The sequence below is a fragment of the Thunnus albacares genome, chromosome 4, assembly GCF_914725855.1.
Source record: "Thunnus albacares chromosome 4, fThuAlb1.1, whole genome shotgun sequence".
In the NCBI taxonomy this organism is placed as follows: Eukaryota; Metazoa; Chordata; class Actinopteri; order Scombriformes; family Scombridae; genus Thunnus; species Thunnus albacares.
The window spans coordinates 13,420,431-13,432,687 of NC_058109.1; the positions used below are offsets into that span (position 1 = coordinate 13,420,431).

General features: G+C 39.9%; 1 long non-coding RNA gene across 1 annotated transcript; it reads right to left on the minus strand.

Annotated features, from left to right (window-relative positions):
• Nucleotides 1-9,991: 9,991 nt before the first annotated feature.
• LOC122981333 lies at nucleotides 9,992-12,047 on the minus strand. The gene is made up of 3 exons (XR_006403212.1): nucleotides 11,974-12,047; nucleotides 11,516-11,671; nucleotides 9,992-11,246 (listed from the first exon to the last, which is right to left on the minus strand). It is a non-coding gene; the product is annotated as an uncharacterized LOC122981333 (long non-coding RNA).
• Nucleotides 12,048-12,257: the final 210 nt, after the last annotated feature.

The following is a 12,257-nucleotide window of genomic DNA, read 5'->3' on the forward strand; positions in this document are numbered from 1 at the left end:
CAGTTCAGCAGTTAGTGAGTATCTAGAGGGTAGATTTACAACTCTTTCCTTTGATTTAGTGTTTGAGGTATTTCTAAGTCCTCAGTCCTGTGTATGCATGACACACTCTCATACACATGCACACACACACATACAACTGACATCATCAGGCCTATACACAGAGAATGTGTTTACTCCCAAAACTCCACTTGCTCCCTCAGCTCAAATATTTAGACTGAGAGTCTCAAACTCTTCCTTTGAATTGAAGTAATTGGTTGGCGTTTGAATTCGAATTTCAGAGGCAGTAGATTTCTGCACACTGTGTATTGGAGCCCAGAGCAGGACTGTATGGGCTTACAAACGTGTAGTGTGTGTGCGTGTACATGTGTCCAGCTTTATTAATATTCTGTCAGTAGAACCATATGAAAGTGTCGTCTCCCTCTTTTCAAGTCACCCCACCCTCTCTTCTCTGCTGCTCACTTGTTCTCTCCCCTTCTCTATGCAAAAGGTCCTGAGTGTGCCCTGTGGGCAGCTATTAATGAGGAACTATGTGGCGAGTCTTATTAAATCTTAATGATAGGCAGGCACCTGCCTGGATGTCAATACGAGTTGGGCTTAGCCAATCATCAACACAGAGAATCTCTAATCCACACTGTGTGGAAAAAAAGGTCCCCTGCCAGGATGGATCCCTCTGTGATCTTCCATCTGAGGTTTGAAGGGAAAAGGGGCATTTTTAAGTCAACTGTTAGCATTAGCAAAGAGATGCCGTTGTTTACTTCCCTTACCATCTTGTATTTGCATTGTACAGTCATTTTTTGGCTGATGCATAGAAGGATGCATCATAGAGGCATGTATATATATATATGCACACACACACACACACACACACACACACACATATATATATATATATATATATATATATATATATATCAACAATGAAGTAAAGAAGAGATGGGCAGCTCTTTAGATAAACCCACAGGCCATTCTGGGTGAGAAATATTGTAAAGCATCAAAACTGACTAGGGTTCGCTTCAGGTAGTGCTTGACCATGTGTCAGTCATGTTTAAGCTCCTCCTGAAGCAAACCCTGCTGTGTTTGGTGCATGCACTCTAAAATATTTCACACATACAGGCCTGTGGCCTGGCAAACCCTTTTCCTCAAAAGAATAACTGGTGTATAGACCTTAGGCTGCCAAAGACTTCATCCCTATCTGTCCAATTTGTTTTCCAATCCTTGGTAGGGCAGTTTTTAAATGGAATAGAGGTGTGCCAGTTCTTCTAACATGTTCTTGTATTCAGACATCACATAATCTAATCTCACCAGACTCCTACTGTACCATCAAACCTCTTCTTCTATTTTCCCCTGGTCCCTGTGTCTGACCAATGATGTATATCTAACGTCAGGTTGGAAACTATGACCTAATAGTGGTGATGAATGGTCACAAGGCACTCCATCTACCCCTGTTTGCTGCAGCTGCACTGTAAGAAACTTACCATGATTTTTTACAGTAACTAACTGGCAGTTAGTTACTGTAAATATAAACACAGTAAACTTATTGTGAAACAACTGTGTTTTTATTTTACAGTAACTATCTGGCAGCCATTGACAAGTAACTTATTGTAAAAATAAATTACAGTAGGTTTACTGTGTTTGTATTTACAGTAGTAATATTGTAACTGTAAAATAAACACAGTAATATAATGATACTGTATCTATAGTTACAGTGGCTGTACGCAACTGTAAAATAAAATACAGTGATTTTATGGTATTGTGTATTTGGATTACAGCACCAGACATTTTGCAGTAAATTAGATTATGGTTATTTGTGTAGTGTTGTAAACTTTCAAACCACACTTTTAAATTTCAATAAATGAGTACAGAACCAACTCTTTAAATAACAATTATTTATTGTTAACTGTTGAACAGGAACAAACATAAATACTTACTACTTAACTGTGCACAGCGTACGTGCGTAACATGTTTACAGAAATCGAATGGCCTTCTTCCATATAGCAGAAATACCCATGCTGAATAGTGAACTGCTGCAATTACCTCTGTGATGCAGTGCAAATGATTTTACCTTGGAAAGGACAGCAGAACAAAATAAGTTTTTTACCAAACAACAACGACCAAACAGCACAAGACATTTTGCTGTGTAGACCAATATTTATTGACCAATAGCACCAGTGCAATCAGTTTTGCATTTCCTATACAAGCTTCATAATTAAAGAATAAAAGTCACACAGTGGTAATAATAATAACAACAATAACAATAATAACCTTAGGTCACTAGCCAAGACCTAGGAATAACCAGCAGAGCCCCATCCACTGATCTAAGTGAACGCCCAGGCACATAGGTCCTTGATGTAATTTGGAGCAAGGCCATTTAATGCTTTAAAAGTGATAGGTAGAATTTTAAAATCAATGCGGAATGTAACAGGCAGCCAGTGTAAGTTGGCAAGTACCGGAGTAATATGTTCATATCTCTTAGTGCCAGTTAAAATCTGGGCAGCAGCGTTCTGTACCAGTTGGAGTCAGTGAAGGGAGCTCTGACTGATGCCGGCATAAAGTACATTGCAGTGGTCGAGGAAGGAGAAAATAAATGCATGTATGACCTTATGTAAATCAGTAGGAGACAGGAATGATCTGATTTTTGAGATTTTTTTGAGCTGAAAAAAGCATGACTGGACAGCATTTTTCACTTGAGCATCAAAACAGATATCTGCATCAAATCTAGCGGATTACTTAATTATTTTGGTCAAGGAACGAAGCTTACTGTGAAGCAGGATGGTAGAATTTGTGGGACCAATAACTATGACCTCAGACTTACTGTCATTGTATTTTAAGTTTTTGGACAGCCAACATTTAACTTCACTGAGGCAGGCAAACAGATAATTAAGGCTGCTGGGGTTGTTGGTTTGAAGAGGGACATACAACTGTGTGTCATCTGCATAACGGTGATGGGAGGTACTAAGGTTCTGATTGATTTGACAGAGGGGAAGCATGTATAGTGAAAACAGCAGTGGGCCACAGATAGAGTCTTGAGGAACACCACAATTAAAATTGGCAACAGAGGAACAGGCTTTTGGCAACAGAGAAGGTTCTACTGGAGAGGTATGAACGTAGTATGAAGAGCAGTTCCCTTAAGACCAACTCAGGTTTCTAGATGGTGCAGGAGAATGGAGTGATTGATCGTGTCAAAGGCAGTGCTCAAATCTGAAAGCACCAGGGCTGTGCAGTCACCTCGATCAGCTCTTAAAAGTGTATCATTGGAAACCTTCATGAGGGCTGTCTCTGTGCTATGGCGAGCTTTAAACCTGACTGAAAAGCAGAATGCTTCCTGCTTTCTTGCAGTGCAGAAGCTTTGCTTTTTGCTCTTGCCTCTGCTTGTATTTTTCTGCTGATATTCTTGTTTTTCTTCTGTAAGAATCTATGAGCAACGGCCCCTGGAAACTTATAAATCACTGGGACTGTAATTTTTTGTAGATACAGTAGATTATTACCATATTTCAACATTTTTATGACCTCCTCATTGTTGTGGATATTTTGAACGATGGTAAGCAGTGGAGAAAGGTACACATGAGACTTTTGATGTCTAAATGCTGAAAATGTTTATTGAAAGCACTTGGCCAAGTGGAGAACCAAAAACAGTAAACACCAGAGTGTTTTTCTCAGATGCTGTCTCTTTCTGTTCTGCCCTCTGAAGGTCCGAGTACTAGTCTTTATCAGCCTACAATATGAAGAATTAGTCTGATTGGTTCACTAGTTTCTAAACAAGGGACTGCACTTTACCCGTGACAGTTTAAGTCACATTGCATGTAATTTCAGGCTGGGTTAGGGCCGACTGGCTGGCCTCCATTATCATCCAGGCAGAGCACCTCTTCAACCCCTGTTCTTAATAGGACACAGCCGTGGACAGTTGCGAAAGGGAGAGCTAGCAACAAACCTCACCAACAACCAAGTGTGCAACTGGAGAACAGATTTGCTCCACTATTGCAGGACCCTGGATCTCCATCTGATGACCTGGATAACCTCTCATCCTTATACAGCAGGGTAAGGACTAAGAGTAAATCAGAAAGTAAAAGGCTACAGGGAAAGCTAATGACTGCGTCTCAAACTCTGATTGTGGGGGACTTTGCTGCACAAGGTGCAAGAAGCATGTGCAATAAGAACACCAAAATACTATGTTTTCCCAAGGATATGGTCTCTTACATGACAGAAAGAATCCTGCATATCGTGGCTCCACATCCAACTGTGAAAAACATCCTCTTGCACATAGGGACCAATGATGTTGTGAAACAACAGTCTGAAGTACTAAAACAAGACTTTATTGATCTGTTGAACACAGTCAGCTCTTCGAATGCTGAGGTGTTTATCAGTGGCCCTCTAACAACAGTCAGAGGAAGAGTTGAGAGATTCAGCAGATTGTTGGCACTGAACAAATGCATGTACTGTCCATTCAGTGCATTTTATTGTCAATTTGAACTTTTTCTGGGACCACAGACATATTTTTAAGGCAGATGGACTTTGCCTGAACAAGTCAGTACTAAAATTGTTCATCTCCAACCTATTTAACTTCCTGTGGCACCCATCTGTTCTTTATACCAAGGACAAGAGACAATAGGAATCAAAACAAGAAGACATAGCACAGCATGGCAGAAACCTTAAAAGAGAGCCATCACAGCCCCCAACTGAAGAGAACTTCAAACATGAGAGTTATCAGAGCCAAAAGGAAGAGTCTCCACCCCCCTCACCAACAACCACCTGTGAGGATTCCTCCTCACCCCCCCAAACCCTATCCAGGTCACGCTCCTCTCCAGTCACCCTTTCTCCCTCCTCCCCCCTCTTGGAGTTCACTGACCAGAAGAAGATGCTGGTCACTGCTCCCATTTTCTCTCCCCTAAACCTCCCTTGGCATCTACCTCCACCACTGGCTTTAAGTCCTCAGCCAGTTTTGACACATTTGTCACAGTTATGGTGCAAAAAATAATAATAACGCACATTCCTTGTTTGCTACTGTCAACAAACCCTCCTGTGTCAGTAGCCTCTGAACTTCTATTCACCAGTGTCTGCAATGAATTTGCTTCCTTCTTCAGTGAAAAAATTCAGAAAATTAGACAAACATTCAGTGCCTACATATCAGGTACAAGACATGTGCTGTCCCTCTGTCCACTTAAAATCAATTCAAGTAGCATGACACAATTTGATCATATCAACCACAAAAACTTGAAAGACATTAGACGACATCTGAAATCCTCCTCCTGTTGCCTTGATATTCTGCCTACAGGCTTTTTCAAAAATGTTTCTAATTGCATGGCTTCAGATCTTCTTCAAATTTTCAACATGTCTCTTGTCTGAGGTGTCTTCCCACAGGCCCTGAAAACTGTCGTCAAGCCACTCTTAAAAAGGAACAATCTAGACACCTCACTAATAAACACTTATAGGCCCATATCAAACCTCCCGTTTTTAAGTAAAATCATTGGAAAAGCTGTTTTTCAAATACTGAATCATTTCTTGGCACTAAACAACTGTTTTGATGTCTTCCAGTCAAGATTTTGACTAAACCACAGCACTAAGACTGCTCTTGTAAAGGTCTTCAATGACATCGACTGAAATACAGACAGTGGAAGAATTTCAGTCTTAGTACTACTGGATCTCAGTGCTGCATTTGATACAGTCAACCACAACATATTACTAGACTGACTGGAAAACTGGATGGAACTTTCTCGCACAATACTCAACTGGTTTGAATCCTACTTAAAGAACAGGGACTACTTTGTGTCTATAGGTAATTACACATCTAAGTGGACAAAAATGACATGAGGTTCCCCAAGGCTCCATTCTGGGGCCTCTTCAGGTCAATATCTACATGCTCCCACTTACTCAGATTATGGATAACAACAAAATATTTTACCATAATTATGCAGACAAATTAACATGATTATATCACCAGGGGACTGTGGTCCAATACAAGTGCTGAGTGTACTCAACAAATCAACAATTAGATGTGCCAGAATTTTCTTCAATTAAACAAAGACAAAACTGAAGTAATTGTTTTTTGAGCCGAGGAAGAACGATTAAAAGTTACTGCCCAGCTTCAGTTGATAATGTTAAAAACCACAAACCAAGCCGGAAATCTTGGTGTAGTCATGGACTCAGACCTGAATTTCAACAGCCACATTAAGACAATTACAAAGTCAGCCAACTGTCACCTGAGGAATATATCAAGTATTCAAGGACTTATGTCTCAGCAGGATTTGGAAAAACTTGTCTATGCATTTATCTTCAGTAGACTTGTCCACTGTAACGGTGTCTTTACAGGTCTCGCTAAAAAAATTGATCAGACAGCTGCAGTTGATTCAGAACATTGCTGCTCGAGTCCTCACTAAGACCAAGAAAGTGGATCATATTACTCCAGTTCTCAGATCTTTACACTGGTTTCCTGTCTGTCAAAAATTGATTTCAAAATAGTACTGTTGGTTTATAAAGCACTGAATGATTTAGGGCCAAAATACATTTCTGATCTGCTGCTACGTTATGAACCATCCAGACCTCTCAGGTCGTCTGTTTTTATGCTCCACATATCAGGATCAAACTCCCAGAAGACTGCAGGTCTGCTGCAACTCTCAGTTCTTTTAAATCAAGACTAAAGATTTTTCTGTTTGCTGCTGCCTTTTTTTTAAATCAAATTTTAGGCTTTTTATTAATATCTCACACTGCACCTGTAACTTTTACTCTCCTGTTTTATCTGTCTTATTCTATTTTAGCTCATTTTTATTCCCAATTTAATACTTTTTAATTGTATTTAAATGTCTTTTCATATTGCCTTGTGTTACTTTTACATTGTATTGATGCCATTTATATTTTATGTAAAGCAGTTTGAATTGCCTTGTTGAAATGTGCTATACAAATAAACTTGCATTGCCTATTAAAAGTACCATTATTATTCATAAAAGATTTTAATTGAGTTGAAATAACTTCCTCAAGCACCTTAGATAAAAATTAAAAAAAATAATTTAGAAATTAGTCTGTAATTATTGAGTAATAGGGGAACCAAATTAGGCTTTTTCATTAATGGTTGAATGATTGCATGTTTAAAACAAATGGGAAAATTACCAGAAGTTAGAGAACTGTTAATAACTGAAAGAATAAAATGACCAACAGAGGTGTTGGGACTGGTAGAGGTGCATTTGGTTATTAGTAATAATTCATAATTATCATAGATAATTTTGAATTATCGTAGATAATTATGAATTATGAAATCAAGAGATTATTAATATCAATAAATAATTCGGGCACCAACTGTTGGATCTGTGAGGAGCACAGTAAATTATTTGCAATACTTATCAATTACCAATGATAATGAATTAATTATAACAATAACAGAATTACTAATATGAATTAACAATTATGGGGCACCACCTGGAAACCAGGACCAATAACCAAACAAGGTAGTCTCATAAAAGGGTTCACCTAGAATGTTAATATCTAAAAGATATTAATATTCATGGGTGAACAAAGAAGGGTTGAATTCGAGCTCTGACTCCCTCAATCAGCCACTTTCCACAATATGTTAAACACAATAATGACAAAAGAACTTCAAAGATATAACAGTGTTTATTAAACTTAGCAGAATCAACAAAGTTAATAAATGCTCCATTCAATAAACAATGATTCTAAAATCTAATCCTATCAAAGCAAACACAAACAAAGCTATGTACAAGGTGAACACATGCAGGTGAATGCGTGTGTGTGTGTGTGTCTCAAGATGGCGGCGTGACCTGACATGATGACGTTGCGAGTCTGGGACATGGACATGACTATGGGAGGAAGTCACATCACGCGAGAAGCAAATGGCGGAAGTACGGCGGTGTCTTGGTTAGACAATAGCAAGATGGCGCTGCCTGGTGGTCGGCGTCTTGCGCTCACCCAATTCCATGAAAAACACACGTGTCTGATGGCGGATAAGGAAAGATAGAGCAGCACTGTCTCTAACATTATCTGACCATCAGATGTGTAAAAAGATGTCAGTGTGTGTATGTGTGTGTGCATGCGTGTGTGTGGGTTAGTCGAAACAGAGAGAAGAAGGAGGAGAGAAAGCAGAGGGAAAGAAGCGGTTCCTTTGTCCACAGAAAACGCGCGTACAGACGGCAGTCTATAACACACGTTGTCTGGTTTCTGATCGACAAAGCAACTTACTTTCTCACTCACAGTGGCATAAACACAGCAGTAGTCCCGAGTGGGACAAATACAAAATAGTCTAGCGTGGTGAACACAACTAAACAGGCAGCAAACTTAAAATACTCCTCAGAGTAAAGCAGAGCAAGTGGACTCGGCGGTCCGTCAATCCACACAACAAAACAATAGCAATAAAGCTAAAAAGCTAAAAGCTAAACAACAGCACTGATGCTGAAACTAACACACAATAACACTGTCTCTGCCCAGACTTAAGCCTCTCATTTGGTCGCTTCAGAAAGCAAGCAGGATGTGTGTTAAGTCCATCTTTCGGTCCGGCTCAGTTCCTCGGCTCGGATGCTGACGGTGGCTGTCCTCGTGCTGTCGGCAAAGGTTTACGGCAAGCTGGTCCTTGGCAGCGTGGCTGAGAAAACAGCAGTCAACTCAGTTGAAGAAGAACGGGGCAGAGAAGTTCTGCGTCTTCCTGAAGGAAAATCCTTTCCTTCCTTCTGCAGGAGGTGAGAGCACTGGTTGCAGTAGCGGTCTCTCTCAGATCCAGGGACGGTGTTCGGGTGAACAAGGGTGAAGTCTCGTCTCGTCCGGCGAGGAGAGAGTCTTCCGATTGGTGTTGGAAAACACGTGCACGGTGATACCTCCATTAGTTAAGTTGACTCACAGAGGACAGAAGATCCTCTTGCTCAGTTCAACATGGAGTGTGTGTTCTTCAGGGTGCGTTCACTTTTTAAAGGGGCGGTGATGTCACGGCTGTGTCATCATGACACTCCTCTGTGCAGGAGCGTCTCCACCGATGAGGGACTGTTTGTTGTACTATTTCTTGTTTACCACCTAGGTGCCAAATTTGCAAAGCATCAGTGGAAATGGAGTCTGTGAGCTGTTAATGGTTTGAGACTGGGAAAGTAAATTTGAGACTGAATGCTCTCTGTCCTCACAGTAAAATGAGCAGCAAATTTCTCTGGCCAGTCATTTTTAGGTACAGATCTGTTCTGAATGGACCATTGAGAAGAGAACTGATTACACTGAATAAGACTTTGGGTTTGTGATTGTTTTTGGATACTATGTCAGAGAAATATGCTGATCTTGCATCTTATACTGCTTTCTGGTAGTTTGTCATACATTCCTTAAGAGTATTGTGGGTGACTGCAGACTCAGTTAGCTTCCATTTGCGTTCCAATTTTCTGTTGTTTCAATGATTGATGTGATCATTTAGCCAATGGAGGGTGTTTGATTTTAGCTTTCTGATTGTCAGTGGAGTGTTGTAGTGGGAAAAAACAATTGGAAATTGGCATCACTGAATTTGGTTACAGAGTCAGCAATAAAAGTGCAAGACCATATGATGGGGTGGGGTTTTAAAACAGGAGAGGGTACAGGTGCTTTAAAAATAACAGCTTTGTGGTCAGATACAAAGATGTGCACTAACTCAAGGTTCTCTGGCTAGAGACCAGAAGAAATTACCAAGTCGAGGGTATGACCTTTGGATTGTGTAGCTCCTTTAACTGAATGAAAGAGGCTGAATGTTTCAACCAGATCTAGGAACTCAGCAGATATGGGATATGCTGGACAACAAACATGAATGTTAAAATCACCCAACATAAGTACTCTGTCATACTTGGATAAAACAACAGACAAGAGCTCAGAAATGTCTGTAATAAAATTATTATACTTTGGGGGTCTATAAGATAAAATACACAATAAGGGAACAGGTCCAGAAATGAGAAAGCTCAGGACTTTAAATTATGTAAAATTGCCAAATGAAATAAGAGGGCACTTAAAACACTTCTTATAAAAAACAGCTAAGCCACCACCTCTCCCGAAGGGTTGAGGAAGATGGAAGTGTTTAAAATTGGGGAAGTAACCTCTACTGAGGCAGCCGAGTCTGTTGGAGTCAACCATGTCTCAGTTACCACAAGAACATCCGAGCTATTGGAGACAATCAGATCATTAATTATGAATGATTTGTTACAAAGGGATCTTACATTCAGAAGGCCAATTTTTTGGTGTGTCACCAAAAAATTGTGTGCAGATGAAGGTTGCAGGTATGAGCTCCCTACTGAGGCCTCTCGGGAGAATATGGCCTGTTGTAGATGAGTGGGATTGTAGAGGCAGGAGTAGACCGACGGGGAGCACTGGGCAGTTGTAGGCAGCTGGACCTAGTAGTATTTATATTGCAGGAGTTCACAAGTCCAAAATTATTTGCTGATCTATTACAAAAAGAAGTGTCTGGAATAGGGAAATTTATAGGGTTGCTAGAGGGTCCTGGCTCAACATGAGCAGCGGAAGAGAAGCATGAAGAAACAGTACAACCAGCGCTAGGACCTTGGGGACGTCAGTAGTAGTGGGACTGCTCAGAATGAGTGGACATCGAGGAAATGTTTTGGCTGTGTGAGAGAGAATCACCTGAGTGGGCAACACAATACGAAATATTCGAGGATAGTAGCTTTGCCCCCAGCCAATTAGGATTTATGCCATCGTTTCTAAACTATTGTCTGTGTTCCCAGAAGAGATTGAAATTGTCAGTGTGGGAGACGCTGTGGGCAGTGCAGGCTGATGAGAGCCAATACACCAGTGCAGCAGTGAGTTTAATGTAAAGTAGCAACAGCAAGAAATGTTTGGACTGCATGGGCATCAACTTAACACGGTAAATAAGAATGTTTCCTTTTCAGTGTTTCCAGTTCTTATAATTTCTGAAAACATTCTGCATTCTGTATCTTCTGTATATATTACAAACATTAGCATATGTTACAAAGATAACATTAAAAATCCAATACGTAAAAAGATTGTTTATTGTTTGCTAGACACAGTAATTTCCTTAAAACAAAACACTCTGGTAATCTAAACTCAACTGTGGGAGATGTCAAATCACCAGGTAGGTAGGTGTCCTTAGAGTCCTCAAAATGGTGTTTGTGCATGCGTACTTGTCTGTAAAGAGTCCATAAGCCCACCTCAGTCCACTTTGCAACACAAGTCCACTGGGCCAAAAAGCTTTGGATCCTTGCAGGTCAGGAGGCGGGTGATTTCACTTTGATCCTCCACTGCTTCTTCATGTTCTTCAGAAAACTGAATGAGAGCTACTGTAGATGATGGAAAAACAAAAATGTTTTACCATTACTGTCAGTGTAATAGCCAAGCTATGGTCAAAACATGCCATTTTAAGACTGTCAAACATAGAAGTAAGCTTTTTTTAGAATAGGTTACACCTAACAAGATTTTAATTACCTATTGTAACAAGCTTTTAAAGACATCTTAATAACCTTAGCAATCTTAGCAATCATTGGGAAAATGAAAGTAAAAAGAATGTAAAGGAAATAGGATGTAATGTAAAAATGTTGATGAGCAATACCTATTGAACAGACTCCAGTGATGCTGTTGTTTCCTCCTGATATTCAACAGCAAGCATAAAGGAAAATGTGAAGAGGACAGCCAAGGTGATGGTGAAGTCAGGTCTCCATCAACAGCATCCATTTGGTCACACACAGAATTTCAGGTTCAGGTTCTCCTGATGAGTAATGATTAAACACTGAATTGACAACAATTCTGTTACCTTAAAGTACTGTTTTCTCTGTGAAAACTAGGAAACTTTGACAGCATTGTTTGTGTGAGTTAGTACATAAGAACAGATCTAAGCAGATGAGCGCTAGGGTGCTTGTGGTTTAGCCAAATTAAATAAAATAATAAATATATCTAAAAAAAAAAAAAAAAGGCACACAGTATAACAAGCACAACATCCACAAGAGCTGACTAAATTGTTTTTGACTGTGGATTTTCAAAGAGCTACTTATAAATAAATAAAAATCTTACATGGTATAGTGAGACCTAGGATGATGGGGAAAGACGGGGCTCATCAGCAGGAGAGGTCATCACCCGTGAGGAGTGACGAGTGATTTCTTCATAACCAACATTTAAGTTAAACAAAACTAATTATAGATGCCTCACTCACCAATTGTTGTCCCTGCTCAGCCTGCTGTAGTTTATTGTAGTCCATTTCTGTATCCCACCATCCTCCATAGAAGCAAATCATCTGAACAGGTTAACAAACTTTGTACATATCACAGTCACTTTTAAAAACTAGCCTCGTCATTAGC